The 15,527-nt window shown below is 41.3% G+C and overlaps 1 pseudogene; it reads left to right on the forward strand.

Annotated features, from left to right (window-relative positions):
- The first annotated feature begins 13,099 nt into the window (after positions 1-13,099).
- On the forward strand, positions 13,100-14,260 carry LOC122687063 (annotated as a pseudogene).
- Positions 14,261-15,527: the final 1,267 nt, after the last annotated feature.

Genomic DNA, 15,527 nt, shown 5'->3' on the forward strand with positions numbered 1-15,527 from the left:
GCTATCAAGCCAGTTTTGGGTGCAAACTGATCTTAGGATACAGATATGAATCCAGTGTTCCTTCTGTTATAGGGAGATAACCCTATCTGCCTTTTATATATTATGTAGAGCTATGTGGTCACACCATTTCTTAAAGTTAGACAAACACTGATAAGAGCTTTGAACTCTAGCATAAGGGTAAATAGCTCATTGAATGTACTATGACCTCACTTATTCAGCAAATATTTATCAAGCCTTCATGATACCCCTGGCACTGTGTTAGTAGTGAGGGTAAATAAGACTTAGGGGCAAATAAATGGTAGTATCTGCCCTCAGAGGGCTTGCACTCACATAGAGTGTGATAGATGTGTGAGTAAGCATAGCAAAGTGCCATGGTATATGAGCCGTGCTAGCCACTTCTACAAGATACAGGGCACTCAGGGAATGTCCAACAGTTCCCCTGAAGGTGTTGAAAAAAGCTTCACAGAGAAACTATCAATTCGAGCTAAGTCGGAAAGAGAACCCTGCATAGCATGATGAACAGATAGAAGGAAGGCTTGACTGAAAACACAGAGATCAGTGCAGGGAACGATTCTGAAAGCAGAGGCTGGAGACGGGGAGAGCTGAGGCCACAGACCGTGGGCCCCAGCTCTGAGCAGGGCTCCCCGAGGGCCAAGGCAACATGTATTGAATGCATGAAAGAGGAAACTAATAAAGACGATACATGTTAGTGTGGATGTGACAGGGAATAATCGTTCATTCATTTAACAAGCATTTATTATGCATCTACTAAATGTCAGGCGTTGTTTTAGGTAATGATTACGCAGAGTTTATAAAATAGAGTCCGTTTTCAGGAAATGTGTATATACTGATGGGAAATGACAATAAACAAATGGTCAAATAAATATTGATCTAAGTCAGATGCGTATAAGCGATGTGCACAAAAATGAAGCAAATGAGGGCATGAGGGGCAGCAGGAGAGTGGGCTGCTGATTTTATGTCAAGTGGCTGGGGAAGGGCTTTCTGAAGGTTTTTGTGTCAGCGGAGAACTGAAGGAAGAAGGTGGGGAGATGAAAGGCCCAGAGGAAACAGGATGGCTCGCATTTCTGCACAGAGGGAGGGAGGGCAGAAAGCAGCAGGGGGCAGACAGGAAGAGTGGGGCGGATGCCCTGAGCAGACCATGGGAGGACGGCCTCCGGGAGCACAGGTGTCCATGGCCATGTGCACAGACACTGGAAGGGGGCCCTGGGGCCTCCGCCGGCAGCTCCTTCGATGGCGGAGGTGGCATCTGCGAGGGTGCTCAGGGCTCCAGAGCCCTAGGCCATTCAAAGGGAAGACTCAAGGGTCCTCTTTGTTGGCTTCCAAGGGCCACCTGAACAGTTTGGGAAAAGCAGACTGAGGCGGTGGCAAATGGTGGCAGTTTGGATATGTTGAGTTTGAGTTTCCTAGGGGAGGGCCAAGGGGGATGGTTTATGTAGGAATCTGTAGCTCAGGAAAGACTTGGAAGTGGACGAAAGAGTCACATGATCACTGGTAACAGTGATCTGCGGGGAGGTACGTGGTCACCAAAGGAGGAAAGAGAGGAGAAGAGGACTAACGTCAGCTCGGGGGAGTTAGCGATGTTTTAGACAGGGCAGGAATAAACAAGCCTGCAAAAAGTCTGAGGAGGCAAGTTGGAGAGCAGGAGAAACGTGGCATCATAGAAGTCAAAGGAGAAGAGATTCCTCAAGAAGACAGGGATGAGGACTTCTCTGGTCCAGTGGTTAAGACGTGGGTATCACTGCCGTGGACCTGGGTTCAATCCCTAGTTGGGGAACTAAGATCCCACAAGCCATGCAGTATGAAAAAAAAAGAAAAAGAAAAAAACAGCACATCAGGAATAATCAACATTGGCCAGTGAGAAAATGCCAATGGGAAGTGAGAACACAAAGATACTGAACATGGAGTCTTTTTTTTTTTTTTCAAGAAACTTTGGTGTAAAGAGATCAGAGAGGTGGCAACTGGAAGGAAGTCAAGGCAATTGAGGTGAGGAAGTCTTTTGTTTTAAAGCTCGCTGATGCTTAAGCAACTTGTAGCCTTTGGGGACCAAGTCTTCCCTAAGAGGAATCTAAGGATCTAAGAGAGAGAGGAAATAACTGGGTAAACACTCACAAGAAATGAGACAATGGAAAGAAAGCAGTTCACCTGGAAGACTGGTTTACAAGGACTCTCTCACTCTTCTTACTAAACTATGATGCTGTCATTATTTAAAATGTGAATATTTCATCCAAGTTTTTGGAATATTTAATCAGAAAATTGTGGATTTTTACATTAATTTTGCTATCTTGAAACATTGCATTAGAGTATTTTTCTTGATTATGAAGTTTTTGTCCTTTAAACTTTGCACCAGAAACAATCACCCTAGTCCCAGCCCTATCTGAAACAGACACACTTTATCCACCAATGAAGATGTTGTTAGGATTAATCATCAAGGAAAGAGGCTAATTCTAGAAAAGCACTGGAGACTAGAGGTACATTAGGGACTTAGGCAGAGATGGACACTGCCTGTATTCAGAGATGTGAAGGTCCTGGGTTCCAGGAAAGCAGACACATTCAATGACATCCCTAAAAGGCCACTATACAGAAAAGCACCCACACGGGACACATCCCTCCCCCCGACAGGTGGGCCTGGCCTTGAGCATGAGCACATATGATAATAGCCATTGGATGCTCACTAAGTCATTCTTCTATGATCTAACCCCTCTAACTTCAGGAAAGTCTTCTTTCTACCAATGACAAACTATTGCCCAGCAAAAATATCCCAGACTCCAGCTAATAAGTTCACATTATCCCCAAATTGTGGACCCATGCAGTACATTTCCTCATTTTAATACATTCCTTTCTTTTCACATAACACAATTTATGTCCTTCCTCTTGGGACAGCTTCTTCTCTATCTCTGTCTGATATATTTATGCAATAGATTTACAAGTTCTATATCTTTGCTGCTTTTCTAACAATATAAGGCGCTACCCACACAGTTGATTGACAACAGTTTTTATTTTTTGTTGAAACCTAACTCAATTCTTCATTGCTACTGATTTTCAGTGTTCACTGGTGATAAAGAGAGAACAAGGGAAACCACTTGTGACTATCAGAGTTCACAGCATTATTTAAAAAATAGCTAGTTGATGGGAAACTGTCCCACAAACCAGTCATGGAAACTTAAGTCAGTGTTTGGTCAGGCATCCACAAAGAAATAGACATTCACTGACACTGTCTTTGCCAAGAATGTGATGGTAAACATTTAACAACTAGCTCTCCAGAAAATAAAAAAGCCCTAACTTTTTTGTATTGAACAATTTCCATAGTGTAAATGCTCTTACAATGATGGATTTCAAGTTGCCCACCTGATTGCCCTGAATGTAGAATGGAAAGAAGTCACGAAACAGCATATCCTTCTGTGAAATTTCTGCCGTAAACATACAATCAATGCATAAATGTACAGGTAGTTGTAAAATAGCAAAGAAGTGACAAATTTTGAGCATTTATTAGTTTAAAAAATTTAGCTTAGTTCTAAATTTACACAATTCAATTTTTAAGAGTGGCTTGCAAAACTTTTGAAAATTTAACAGTCATAATGAGCCTGTGTGACAGAGCTCCAGGACAGCCTACTCCTTACTACCCTCAGTGAAAAGGAGTCAGTTATGAGGAGACAGACGTGAAGCATAAACCTCCTTATTGATAAGACTAGCAGCAGCTCAGAGGAATGGTGCTGGCCTGCATCAAAGGAACAATGGCAGAGAAACTGGGAGACAGAGCAGAAGGAGCTTTTCAATGCGAGGGTTCAAAAGTAAAATGCACAATCACGACTGTCTTACCCTCTGAAAAATTCTTGATGCATTGATATACCTAGTTTTGTGCTATACAAGTAAGACCATGCTACTGTATTTGCCCTACTCCACTAGTCTGCTGGGTAACTTTTTGTTTAGAAACTTGAAAAGCTTTTCCTTTCTAGGTTTACAAAAAACAAGGATCACTCTGGAGTTAGAAAATGGGGCTCATTGTAAGGATGGTTAGTCTTCTCAAAAATAATACAAAGGGTTGTTATTATAAAATAATGCCTCTACGATCCTTTTAAAAAAATAAAATTTATCATGCTTGGGTTGGAGGAAACATTACATTCTCCCCAGTCTTATGTCAAAGTCAGAGCAGTTTGGGAGAATGTCTTTGTACCATCTCTGGATGGGCCATGGTCTGGACCCACATTTCCAGTGTTCAGTCACCAGAATTGAAAGGCCTGGACCTAGGATGTGTGCAAATTCTAATTATTGGGGGGATGCTCATTCTGGAGAGAGGCAAGAAAGCTGACTGCTTATTATGGGTTGCTCCAGAACTCCAGCCCATCACACCTTGGAGAAAGCAGAGAATGCAGAACTGGAACTACTGTCTTGAACCTGCAGCCATTTTTATGCCTAGTGGCAAAGCAGAATACTGTAAAGTGACTTTTTCATGAATGTAGCTATTATATATTATTATTTTCTATTTGTGTCATCCTTCGAGCAAATTACATGTTGATTGCTTCTCTATTCTGGCTGTGAAGTCTGCCAGTCAGACAAGGCATTCCCGGCATAGGGCAGTGATCTTTTCCAATGATCTTCCTAATAGGAGACACTTCCTAAGCTGTTCCTCTCTGCTGTTGACTTCTGAGTAAGATTTTATTTGATAAAAGAGTTTCCCCAGCTCAAAAGTCAAGTTCGGAAACCACTGGTAAGAGACAAAAGAGTCTGTACCTGTGTTACATGACAAAAGTAAGAAAGGATTAATCTGGAAGCATTGAAACATCATTGTTGGAATTTATACTTTGATACAAGCCAGTTGGTTTAAAGCTAAAAGAGATGTGAAAAAAACCCTCAATATTAAATTGAAGATTGTTGTCCTGATATCATTCTTACTCAAGGACTATTGATTTTTTAAAAAATCAAGCTGTTTAAAAATGTTGTGCTAAGGATGAGACCATATTCAATGACAAATGGATGGCATAAACTGTCTTCCCAGAGCCTTATCAAAGCTTTTCACATGGTGCTTGGATAGTTCATTTTTTGATGGGCAGAATCTGAGTCGTGCACCCTTATCTGGCTTCATTATTATGGATATGAACATGGTTCCCGAGACTCTTACTGGCTCCACAAAAGAAGATTTTTAAAAAGGCAGCCTGATAAATTCCCCATTCAATGAGAGCTAAGGAGTGTTTTATTCCACTATACTGTAGTTAAACTGTAGTTTAAAGGCATGTGACCTGAGTTTCTGCAGGAAGTTGTTTTTAATAGGGAAACTATTTAGGTTACAAACCTTGAAACCTCCTTCTCTTCCTCTAAACTCAATTTAAGTGCTTTTCCCCTCACATCTATTTATGCAAGAGAGCCTGGAATGAAAGAATGGAATCTGGAAAGAGGAAATTGAGAGCCCTGCCAAACACCTGGAAAGGCATTTAAGAAGAACATGCAATTCACTTCATACGAATTCAGATCCACCCAATTCACATCTGAAAAAAAGAATAGTTTTTGATCTGAAGCCCCAGAGGACCACATTTCCACTACTGATGCTCTCCAGTGTGTGCCGTCTATCCCTTGTTTTTTCATGACTCAAAAGTTGGAAAGGCCTTAACTAGTCGGTCAGGAAAGGAAGACTCTTATCATTAGGGTGAGTAGTATCAGGCTCTCAGTTTCTTGGCAAGGCTATTCACTACAGGCTGGGCATTATGCTAACACTATCCGATTTATTCCTTATAGAAACTCCAAGGAATGAAACCTTATTATCTCTACTGTGTAGGTTAGGTAATTGAGGTTTAGAGATATTATATGATTTACCCAAGGTCACTCAGCAAGCAAATGATAGAAAAGGGTGTGACTCCCCGAGCAGTGGGACCCCAGGCCTGAGCATTTCACTACAGATCCTACCACAGTGGAGCCAAAGGAGACGGTGGAACCGTGTGACTCGTCAATGCAAGGACAGAGAGACAGCAAAGGTCAGGAGGAATTGTCCTTTTCCTCGCAAGGGCTATTTTAGGCCTTGCTTCTTAGCATTCATCTACGCACTAGAATACTTTTCATTTCCATTCATAATGCAAAATTGTCTACATCTCTAAAATTTTATTATGAGCCTTATGTAATAATTTGTATAAGGTCGAATTTGCATAAGTGTTAAGTAACCGGTTAGCATCTGCACATCACTATCTGTAACTAAATAGAAAGGGAAATGAGAAAGACTGGTAGGATAGGTTTTTTACACAGAGCCTGAGAGAGAAAGGATTATAGGGAATAAAGAAGCGGGCATGGAGAGGCAAACAGAAACTCCGAGAAAGGAACCCAGTTGAAGGGGAGAACTTAACTCTTTAAAAAAAAAAATTTTTTTAATTATGAAAGTATGATATATTTTGAACTTCCCCAGTGGCTCAGTATTAAAGAATCCGCCTGCAATGCAGAAGACACAGGAGAGGCGAGTTTGATCCCTGGAGGAGGGCAAGGCAACCCACTCCAGTATTCTTACCTGGAGAATCCCATGGACAGAGGAGCCTGGCAGGCTACAGTCCATGGGGTCACAGAGTCAGACATGACTCAAGCGACTGAGCAAACACAGCATATGATAACACATTTACAGGAAACCTGGAAAATACAAAACAAGCTTACATATAGTTCCACTATATCTTACAATTATTTTTTACGTAGATAAATTTTGAGTAGATTTTTAGTTGGAGTTTCAATATCAGATTCTCAAAAATCAATAGAATGAATATACAGAGAAGTTGAAGGATATAGTAGACCTGAAAATTACTGTGAACCAACTCAACATAATTAAGATTTATACAATTTTCACACAACAGTAGGATACAAATTCTATTCAAGTTCCCATAGACTGTAAACTAGGAGACACTGGAACATATCCACGGACATAAAACAAGGTGCAAAAATTCCATGGTCTAAAGCTAGAACTTAATTCTTAAGTCAATTGTAAAAATTCACATGCTAGCCTGGATCCTTCTTACTTCTTTTTCTCTTTGTTTCTCCTTCTTTCCCTCCTCTCTCACTCTCTGCCCCCTTCCTACCTCCTTCTTTTCGCTCCTTCCTTGCTTATTTGGTTATTGAGCTCTTTCAGATTCTCAGGAACATAAATATGTTCAGGACAGCTCAACCATGGTAGTGACTTGTAAGAATATAGGAGAAAATAAGGAAGTAAGAAAAACTAGGAAAAGTCCAGCATTTAAACCACCAGGTCTTCGGAATAATAGCCCTCTGTTCCGAGTAGGACCTCAAGGACACTGAGAACAGCATTCAGTGGTTCACAACGTCGCTGTTGGCCCTCCCCACGTCAGAAAAGTCTCTAGAGCCTCTGTCTCAGCTTCTGCTTTGCTCACAATCACAGATTCTGCTTACTCTTTCTACCTCATGACATTTTTTCACTCTTGACTTCAACTGTCTCATAGTTTTGTCTTCCTTCTATATATATCACAGCTTTTGACAAATCGTACGAGAAAATCTAGTTTAACTCATTGTTTTATTTGAAGAATATTTAGCATGAGCCACTTCTCTTATACATTTCCTGGACAACCATTTCTTCCCTGTATTGAAGACTTTTCAGAACATCTGACTAGTTCACAAGAATCCCCTTAACTATCCATCTACCCCCTTGTCATTTTGTACATGATCCCACTCACCTGTCAGACAGACCAGTCCCAAGACCAGCCGATCAGAGCTTCTTCTCTGGCAGCATTGAGAGAATGAGCCTATCCAGGTAGCTGGGTTTCTAACTTATACAAGAAGGCTGTCTTCCTTTTTGCCATGGGCTGTCTCATTTGTTCCAACCCAGACAGAACTCAGCTATCACCATTATCATTACAAATATCTGCTCATCAAATATCTTTCAACTTCTGTCATCTATCATTAATGAGGAGAAGGGTAGAGGAGTCATGCAGTTTCTTCTCTCCTCCCTGTCCTTTCTAGCTCTGTCCCTCTTCAGTCACACTCACTTTTCTTGGTTTATGCATAGATTTTACAGCACTCAGCTTGTGCAATTTGAGCATGTCCTCAGGGCTCACCCACTCAGCCTACCAACTCATCCAAGGATTACTTCAAACTAGGTATTCCTCCTCAGAGGAATCCTAGGCAATTTATTTCCCTTCAATAGCTTTGTTCTTAGGAGCTGTGACCAGATTTTTAACCGTGACCAGTGCTTTAGAATAGCACTCAGACTGGTGAACCATCTTGGGGAACAGATGAAGAGAAGCAGAGAGGAGAGTCAGAAAGAACACTTCTGGGTGGACAATGTCTCTCCAGTCCCTGTCCCTGTCCTCTCTAAGGGTAGGCTGCATTCTCTCCCTTGGATTCTCTGAAACAGCCTGTTAGTTAATAATTCCTTTCTTTGCTTAGATAGCCTAGATTAGCTAGGCTATCTATTTGTCAGCCAGTGATCCTAATTAAATACTCCCCTATCAAAAAAGCATCACTTTTTATTACCATTACCAGTTATGTCTGTGCTCTTTCTTGACTGAAAGCTTCTCAAGGGCAAGGGCTGCATCTGTCTTGCTCACTGTTTTATTCCCAGAACTTAGCATGTTTCCTGGATACTTAATAAGTATATTTGGGTTGACTCTACAGTTATCGATTACCACCTGCACCAAGCACTATTTTAAGCACTGTGAATGAAAGATGAGAGACATGATCCTCACAGTGCTTAGAGTCTGTGCACATGTGCTCAGCCCTGTCCAACTCTTTGCAACCCCATGGACTGTAGCCCTCCAGGCTCCTCTGTCCATGAGATTCTCCAGGCAAGAATACTAGAGTGGGCTGCCATGCACTCCTGCAGGGAATCTTCCTGACTCAAGGATCAAACCCATGTCTCTTACCTCGTCTGCATTGGCAGGTAGGTACTTTACCACTAATGCCACCTGAGAAAAGTCTAGTTGCTTCCAAATCAGCCCAGTTTTATTTCTACTTTAAGTGTCCCTCGTATTAGTGAGGACTTTTTGAGCTTTTGTGAAGGGGATAGGGTTGGCTCAAGTGACGAAATCTCACAAGAAGCCAGGATAAAACTGGGCTGTGAGAACAGCTGGAGCCAGGGACAAATGTGGCCAGGACTTTTCTCCCTTTCTTGTCTCTGTCTGTGGGTTAACTTCTCCACATCAGGCTTACTTTCTCCTGAGTATGGAAGAGTGCTGCAGTCCATGGGGTCGCAAAGAGTCAGACATGACTGAGTGACTGAAATGACCTGCTGGAAGAGAGGCAGCCAGCAGTCTTCAGACTTACATTTTCCCAGCTTTATCATGAGTTTCCATGTTTGCAATTTAAAAAGTACTGGGGAGCTCTTCCAGTTGGCTTGGATTTTGTCTAAGGCACTTCTCTGGGCCAATCACTGTAGAGAGAAGGCCCTAGGATTGTTTGAGTTTGGGTTTCCATCCCTACACCAGTCACAACCAGCAGGACCTGTCAGATGGTGGCAGACAAACTAATAGGTGTCTGCCTACTCCATCTCCTTACCTCACACGTATTCACTCCTTTCCCTGACTTTATTAAACAAATATCTATTAAAAGTTCATTTAGTGCAAAGCATTGTACTAGGCTATTAGATTAAGCATTTACATTAAATGTATCAAAATTAAAATTTTTAAAGGAAAGCAAACATCTCTCCTTAATCCCTACAGCCATAATTCAGTCTTTTCTGCATTTATTTTTCAGGGTCACAGTGTAGCAAAACCTTCAAGCACTGGTTTATTTGGACCATCCTAGTACACATGAGTCAGGTGATTTTTATCTTTTGTTCCTATCCTTGCCATCTCTAATCTGTCAGGCAGTCCTGAATCTATACCATCAGGCTTGTTTGCTCTACTTCCCTATCCTTTTATCATGGTTCCATTAACTCACATCCAAGGATGTCAAGAGAATAAATAGTCCAATAAAACAGAAGAATATACTTCCAGTTTTAAAAAGAAAGAAGCGTACAAGAAATACATAAATCATACCATATGACAATAGCCTAGAAGATTGCATGGGAGGATCTTTGCGCTTTCTGCAGGAGAAAAGAAAAATGGAATTTCCATGCCTTGCATCAGCACTTGACAGCTGAATATTGGACAGTAAAAGGAGGAATGGGTGTCAGGAATGATTTTGCCTGAAATAAGCACAATTCCATGGAGGATGACGATGTGTTTTCCCTGGCGATCATCTTATAATTCAGGGCAATTTAAACCTAGCCTAAACCTACATTTTATCTAAGAAATTCTTAATCATAAACATTTCCTCCTCATAAAACACAGTCTCTTACAACATGGGCTTGACACGCAACTCCCTATCACTTAGGGTCACACCTATGTAATGGACACTCATGTCTCAATGAGCTCTTCCCAGATAAACAGAAGGCACCTGTCCAAGAGTAATAAACACTTGGTACACAGGTTGCTAAGAGCACAAATAAAGATAAATTTGTTAGCCTGACCTAAATGTTCTCTGGATCTCAAATTAATCTAATGTTATCTGGCATTTGGCACTTTCTCTATCTAAACTGAAAAGACCACTCTATTGTCAGGGTCTCATCACTCTTTTTCAAGAAGTAATTGTTCTTTTGCCTCCTGGTGCTTTCCTGCTGCTTCAATGGGGTACACTGTGAGCTCCAAATGTAGCACCCAGATTCAAGCAGAATATAATTCAAAGTCACTCAAAATCAAATGGTTGGTTCCTGGAGTCAACACTGATGTAAAGCTAAGTCTAACATCGAAGGGGAATTTTTTTTTTTAAGATTTTTCTACATGACTTGAATTAGAAATTTATTATATTAGCATTTAAAAATGCACTTTAGAGTTCTCAATTTAAACTCATAGTTTACAGTTGAGGAAACCCAGACTCCAAGAACTAATTTCCCCAAGGTCACACAGACCTTAGTGAGTGCCAACTTACGCTGGAATAGAATTTTGTTTTACCTTAATTATAGAGAAACTGAAACTATTTAACTGCTCAAAATATGTTCTATACATTTTAATATGTTTAGTTATGACAAACAAAGAAAAGTTCTGTGTCAATAGAAAGCTGGATTGGCGAGCAGCCAACAAGCTTACCTGCCAACTTCTGTAAATATTCCCAAGTTAATAATTAGTTTTTCTTTCTAGGAAATAAAGATTCTGTATACCAACCTCTAGGAAGGAGAAGAAGGAGAAGAATCACCGAGAAGGTCAGTAGCTATAAATAGAGAAAACACGTGCCCCAACCTCCCCATTAAATAAGAACACTTACAATAATATTATTACTGCTATTACTATTTAACATAATATAACCTCTGATGTCCTCCCAGAGCAAGTTCTGGAATGTGGTTTATAACTCTTAGGAACTGATTCTCCTTTTACAACCAAAGCTTGTTTGCTGTTGTCTAGAAACCTGGTGTTTGAAAAAAGTCGCTTCCTGAAAATTATGACCAAAATGAAAGCTTTTCCTCATCACTCCTACTTGAACCTAACCTGATCTTCTGCCTGAAACAGGCAAGATGGCTTTACAATAAGACAGAATCACACTGCGTGTACCTCACACTCACAAGTCCAAAGGGTCATGTGACCACTGTGTGCTCCCTGCAAACCCTCCCAGGCTGGTGAATTTCCCTTGTTTGCCAATTTGGCCACTTGCGCAGTCCTTCTACTTCACCTACCCTCTCCACAGGATTGCCATACAGCGGTACAGATTTTTTCCAAGCATCTGCCCATTTTATTTGTTTAGAAGCAACAGTTCTCCCGCTGACTCTGTCTGTCCTCCTATCAGTACCAAATGCTCTTAGGGAAATTATTTTATTATTATTATTTTAAACTTTCTCCTTTTAAGATAGTTTATATAATCCTGCATTTGTTCAACATCAGAGTGAAATTTAAATAAAAGGAAATTTGCTAGCCTTTCTATGTTCTGCAGGAGGCAGATTATAGGAATTGTAAATCCTGTCCTGCTGCTGCTGCTAAGTCACTTCAGTCATGTCCGACTCTGTGCAACCCCACAGACGGCAGCCCACCAGGCGCCCCCGTCCCTGGGATTCTCCAGGCAAGAACACTGGAGTGGGTTGCCATTTCCTTCCTCAATGCATGAAAGTGAAAAGTGAAAGTGAAGTCGCTCAGTTGTGTCCGACTCTTAGCGACCCCATGGACTGCAGCCTACCAGGCTCCTCCGTCCATGAGATTTTCCAGGCAAGAGTACTGGAGTGGGGTGCCACTGCCTTCTCCGGAAATCCTGTACTACCCAGCACTGAAACAGAATGCACATGCACATCATGGAGGAATAACCCAGTGTAATGCTTAGCGAGAGAAACGGGACACAAAGAGAACGTGCTGAACAATCCCAAATCTGTCAAGTTCAAAATCAGCAAACCTAAGTCTATGGTTATACAGGTCAGATAGTGGTTGCCTTTGGCTGGGGTATCAACCATCAGTGGGCACCAAGAGCCTGCTGGTGACAATAGAAAAGTAGTGTCTTGTTGTGGGTAGTGGCAAAATTAACTTATGGAAGTACTCACCTAGTGTAAACGTGAATTGTGTACTTTACTATATGTAAATATGCATGTATTATGCTTTAATTTAAAAAATATGTTATATCCATTTTTTTTTAACTTCTGTTTAAAGATCCAGTGATGTGCTTGAATTCTGAAGTATATAAGAAGCGTTCCTCAAGGTCAGGTTTCCCTTTTGGCTCAGCTGGTAAAGAATCCGCCTGCAATGAGGGAGACCTGGGTTCAATCCCTGGGTTGGGAAGATCCCCTGGAGAAGGGAAAGACAACCCACCCCAATATTCTGGCCTGGAGAATTCCGTGGACTGTATAGTCCATGGGGTCACAAAGAGTCAGACATGACTGAGCCACTTATAATGTGGTATATTACATTGAATGATTTTTGTGTATTGCTTTGAGGGGATAAATCCTACTTGGTCATGGTGTATATTACATTTTTATATGTTGCAGGATTTAGTTTGCTAGTATTTTGTTGAAGATTTTTGCCATCTATAAGAGATATCGGTCTGTAGTTTTCTTGTGATGTCTTTGTCTGGTTTTGGTATCAGGGTCATACTGCCTTCATAGAATGAGTCAGAAAGGATTCTTGGACCTCTACAAGCAGCATCTGATGGCAGGATGTCTCACAGGAAGTTCTCTACTCGCAGGCGTTGGTTCCTGGGCTTCCTGCCTCAGAAGTGCAGCAGTCAGCACCAGGGGAAAGTGATAGGGTTCCCCAAGGATGACTCTTCCAAGCCCATGTAGCTCTCAGCCTTCCTTGGCTACAAGGCTGGCAAGACCCATGTTGTGAGAAAGGTTGATAGACCAGGGTCCAAACTGCATAAGAAAGAAGTTGTGGAGCCTGTGACCATAGTGGAGACTATGCCCTTTATGCCTGTGGGCACTGTGGGCTGCGTGGAAACACTATGAGGCCTCCAGACCTTTAAGTCCATCTTTGCCGAGCATATCAGCAATGAGTGCAAAAGGTGTTTCTATTAGAACTGGCATTAAACATAAGACAAACACCTTCACGGAAAAGAAGGGACAGGATGTAGACAGCAAGAAGCAGCTGGACAGGAACTTCAGCCCACACCCAGATGTGCCTGCTTCCTCTATGCCAGAAGAAGGCCCACCTAATGGAGAGCCAGGTGAACAGAGGGACTGTGGCCAAAAAGTTGGACTGGGCCCATAAGGAACCAGAGCAGCAGGTCCTTGTGAACCAAACATTTGGGTGGGATGAGATGATTACTGTCACTGGGGCGACCAGGGGCGAACACTACAGAGGGATCCAGCCACTGGCATACCAAGAAGCCACCTTGTGAAACCCACCGAGAGCTCCACTGGGCTGCCTGTATTTCCATGTGACATCTTGCCCGGGTGGCCTTTCTGCGGCTTGGGCTGGGCAGAAAGACTGCCATTTCTGTACAGAGATCAACAAGAAGATCTACAAGATTGGCCAGGGCTACCTCATGGGGAATGGCAAAATGATCAAGAACAACACCTCTACTGATTACACCCAAAAGCATCAGCCCTTTGGGTGGCTTTGTCCACTGTGGTAAAGTGACCAATGGCTTTGTCATGCTCAAAGACAGTTCGGTAGGAACCAGGAAGAGAGTATACACCCAGTGCAAGTCTTTGCTGATGCAGACCGAACGGCAGACCCTGGAGAAGATTAACTTCAAGTTTGTCGACACCACCTCCAAATTTGGCCATGGCTGCTTCCAGATTGTGGAAGAGAAGAAAGGGTTCATGGGACCATTTAAGAAGGACTGAGTTGCAAAGGAAGAAGAAGGGGCCTAGTATCAGAGTAGATTGTGCAACTGGCAGAATCTCAATAAAGTTAATTTCCAGTGACAACAAAAGAAGAAAGTGTTCCCTCTTCTATTTTTTAGAAGAGTTTGCAAAGGACTGATGTCAATTCTCCTTTAAATGTGTGGTAGAAATCATCAGGATATAATCTCCTTTACACACTTAAATGGTATGGTATTAACACAGTGCTATTTTAGCTTGTATTTCTTTGATAACTAGTAAGGTTAAACATCTTCCCATATGTTTGCTTGTTAATTATCTCTGTTGGTATGTATTGTTTGTTCATATCCTTTGCTCATTTTTATATTGGGGTCTCAATGTTTTTCTTATCAAGTTTAATGAGGCTTTTAGAATAGTTACCCTCAAAACATTATATTTTAATCCAGTAATTTTTCATCATCCGGAAATACTGTATTTTAGGCATAGGGAGGATAAGTCAGATTTTAGAAGCACTTCTACTTACAAGAATTTTCTCCTAATTTTATCCTGTTGGCAAATAAACTTTTCTGCATTTAATGGGGTCAGCAGGAGGTCACAAATCTAACTAAAAATGAATTGAGATTTCTTGATGCCCAGGTCAATTTTTAAAGAAAATTATTTTCTTGAATATTTATTTGTTTTCACTGTCAATCCAGGCACACACACACACACACACACACACACACATATATATATATATATATATCAGACATACCCAGTCCATAAGGTAATACCCTCCCTCTGAGTCCTTGCTGATGGTTCCATTTAGTGAGTCTGACTTGCTGAGTGCCATGCCTACATGCTTAGTTCAACACAACATCTAATTCAACTTCCCCCAACTTTTTTACCCAAGGGAAACATCAAAGTGGAAAACAAGCCATTTAACCAGTATGTATCTTGAAAAATTCATTCAGCTCACCATTTTAATGAAAAGCTGATGAAGACGACTTGAGTCTTCTCCACGGACAAACATTTGATTAATAAGACCAGTTGGCATACGGTCTGCTTAGAGGATTTTAAACTAAAATGTCATTCCCTACAAGCCTATAACAATGCCTGGACAACCCTCATTAGAAAATGTATTATTTGTGATTAAATTTGGAAAAGACTTATTCCATATATGTTTTGTGTGGGTTATGTGTGTGAAGGTGGGTGAAGGTGAGTGGACTGTGGATGTGTGAGTTTAAATGAAAGAAAAGGAAATAAAACACATAGGTTTTTTTCATTCCATAATTTTTTAAATAAAATTTTACTTTTCTAAACTTCTCACAATTTAGTG

This window comes from Cervus elaphus, chromosome 30 (genome assembly GCF_910594005.1).
Source record: "Cervus elaphus chromosome 30, mCerEla1.1, whole genome shotgun sequence".
In the NCBI taxonomy this organism is placed as follows: domain Eukaryota; kingdom Metazoa; phylum Chordata; class Mammalia; order Artiodactyla; family Cervidae; genus Cervus; species Cervus elaphus.